The sequence below is a fragment of the Rhinatrema bivittatum genome, chromosome 4 (assembly GCF_901001135.1).
Source record: "Rhinatrema bivittatum chromosome 4, aRhiBiv1.1, whole genome shotgun sequence".
Lineage (NCBI taxonomy): Eukaryota > Metazoa > Chordata > Amphibia > Gymnophiona > Rhinatrematidae > Rhinatrema > Rhinatrema bivittatum.
The window spans coordinates 353,786,921-353,790,448 of NC_042618.1; positions in this window are offsets into that span (position 1 = coordinate 353,786,921).

Below are 3,528 nucleotides of genomic sequence, written 5' to 3' on the forward strand. Positions count from 1 at the left end.
ATAGAACCTATCATTGTGTAACAGCAAAGAGTTATTTTTCTCTATATGCATCACTTCGCACTTGTCTACGTTAAATTTCATCTGTCATTTGGATGCCCAATCTTCCAGTCTCACAAGGTCTTCCTGCAATGTATCACAATCTGCTTGAGATTTAACTACTCTGCATAATTTTGTTTCATCTGCAAATTTGATCACCTCACTTGTCGTACCCCTTTCCAGATCATTTATAAATATATTAAAAAGCACCGGTCCAATTACAGATCCTTGGGGCACACCACTGTGAAAACTGACCATTTAATCCTACTCATTTTCTGTCTTTTAACCAACTTGCAAGCCACAAAAGGACTTCGCCTCCTATCCCATGACATTTAGTTTTCTTAGAAGCTTCTCATGCAGGACATTTTCAAATGCCTTCTGAAAATCCATATTCTGAAAGTCCACCTTCTGAAAGTCCATTTATTACCTAGGGACTCATCCCAAAATCCCTTGGCACTGGTAAATAGGAAATTAAATAAAATTGAATTAGTCTAAAATTTCTCTTTGTATTGTGCTTTGCCCTAAGGAAGTGCTGTTTCGCTGGGAAAATTACCTGATGCCGTCAGGTAAACATTAAGTTGTTATGGTGTTGCCATGATGTTTCCATGAAAATGGCATCCGACCCTTTTGGGGTTTTTTTTTACCATTTGAGCTCAACGGACCTAATTTTTTTTTTACTTGTCTTAGTACTATCCATTGAAATAAATGGGAAAAAATAAATACAATTAAATTAAATTAATAAAATCCCATTTACCCAACTCAAATTTGGACCAAATTACCTCATTAGCAATCAATAGTCCCCTATAAATGTCCTGCATCCACAAATTGCCACAAACCCATGGCAAATATCCTCAAACACAATTAAGTTTATAATTTAAAAATTAAAATAATTTAACTCAAATTAAGGATCAAACTAGTGTCCCTATAACCCCGTTTGATGACCACCACCACCAAATTAAACTTTCTCAGGGATTTTTGACAGTTTTGGACTCCCAGAAATGCCTTAGAAAAACAGGTCAAAAATCTCCTTCTAAAAACACTTTTGGCCCCAAATTTCTGCTGTGATCAGGTTAATAGAACCTCCTAACCTGGCCACCACCAGCAAACCCCACAAATTTGGTCATTTTAATTTATTTTTTTAAACTTGTCAGCACTGGGTTCGCTGATGTGCTTCCCTGGGCTGAAAATCAGGTGGGAGCCTCTTTTAGGCTTCCCTACCTGAATCGCACTATTTTTGAATGTTTCTTTAATTTCATTTTTCTTTTACTTAATTTTTAAAAATTGGCACAGGCAGTCTCATGGCCATCCGCTAACATCAGTGGGACCTTAAGGCCTGTACCAGGATCGTGCCGGGGATTTGCCCAATGGCAGCCTCCCCAGTTCTGCCGCTGTTGACTCCTGCCTCCAGTCATGTAACGATACAAATTTATTTTAAAAACTCTGCCACGATCCCATAGCTGAGCGGGAGACCAGAGCAAGAGCTACAGCTCAAACAGCTGTTTGCTTCACTCCCGCTTAGAGACTGCCTGTTCCTCTGAGCCGGCCTAGCAGCAATGGGAGTCGCAGAGCAGCAGCAGCAAGATTCACTGCTTGCTCTGGCTCCATTTCACATGGCCCCTTTTCTCTCCTGCCGCAGGGAGTTCCCCACACTCTGTGGTATTTCTGGCAATCGCGGCACTCAGCCACTTTCATTTTAATATGGCCAGGTGCTGCCCACAGCAGCCACATGCTACTCTTCTTCCCAGATCCAAAAACTTCAGGGCACAAATCCCTGGGCCTCTCAGGCCAGTACTGGCCACAATTCCAGGACCTAGGTACTCCCCTGTGATCAACGGGCCCAGCATAACTAGGGTACCACAGCATCTGGGCAGGTAAACACATTTTTTTAAACTTTATTTACAACTGAAACTCATACAGCCACTCACACCACTAACACACACACACACACACACACACACACCTGTAGGGGGCCATCCCTTGAACCACTTTCTGGAACCTTCTGTTTTCTAACCATAAGATAAATTTTTAACCTTTCAGTAAAAAAGGGCTACCTTGTTTCTCCTCCCATTAGCCATCCCCTTCTTGTGGCCTAAGGATGAACTCTTAGAACCAGAACATTCCCCAGTGTAACATATATAGCAAAAACATTAACATAACTTCAGTAAGGCATAACCCCAATAAAACAGAGCTACTACGCCATCAAGTGGCATCTGAGCCACAGTTCTAATTGTCAATTGTTTTGAAATATTCTTTATCTTAGCATGTTTTTACTATTATGATTGATATTTTATATTTCTTAATTTTGTTGTTTGATGTTTTATGAGGCGTGGTGTTTCTGTTTTTCCATCACTGCACTGCAAAAAGTCTTGCTTATTGCAGATTCCTGTTCACTTTTTGTTTGCACGTTTCTATTTAGAACTTATGGTTTCTTTATTCTATATTTGGTGAGAGTCTATCTGTGTTCTGCATGTGTGACCAAGGTGAGATATTCTGCCAGCATGTTGTTTCTTTGTAGGGATCTAGCAGCTTGGCTTGTTCTATTATTCTAATAGATGTATTGGTGTTTTAGGGCCTGGTATAATATTTGAACTGTTGCCTTTTCATAGGTAGGCTTGCTACTGTTTGAGTGCTGGCTGTTAGTGCTGTTTCAGTATTGGGGCTTTACTACATTGTTATTTAAATTGTTTATTTATGGCTTTCTGAGACCCAAACCCAACATGCATTACAATAAACTTAATGCCAAATGGGTTAAAGTGTCTTTTTTGCCATTTTACAGGGTTTTCTGATTGACACCACAATAGCGCATGTAACTATAATACACATTTTAAGTGATATTTTATCTTAGAAGACTGTACTTTGAATGTTCTTTTCCATTTAAAATCTGTTATAAAAATACATAATTTTTGAGTGTGGAGAGTGCCATGAGGTAGAGGGCCCAAGGCTGTAAGGTTCACCTAAGACTTCTAATACCCTTGCACTGGCCCTGGTCCAGAGCCACATGCAAACTGTGTACATGAATAGAACAAGGAGACCATAGCAGCGCCTTGAACCACACACAGGCTGAGATAGGAAACCGAGACAGCAGAAGACTTGGAGCTGGGTCAGTGATATATCCCCTAAATTGTTGAACCTGGTAGGGTCTGACTGTATTTACTGTCCAGTAACAAGGAAAACACCATGTTCCACCCATGGTACAGTCCACAGAATCCAAGATAGACCAGATTTAAACACTCCCCCTTCCCAATTCTTTGGCCTACAATTTCCCTCATCGAGGCCGTAAATCTTATTCAATGGGACAGATCACTCTTGGCGCCTCTGAACTACTGAGATTTCCCCCTCCTTTGCCCAGATAGTTCAAAATATCATCTAATCACACTCACGAACCCGCCCCTCCCAATCCCCATACAACAAGCTACAACTCTCTCATAGCAGCAAATCTGCTTTTAAAGCACTTCCTGGTTTTTACGTCGCCAGGCAACGGCCGGATATCGC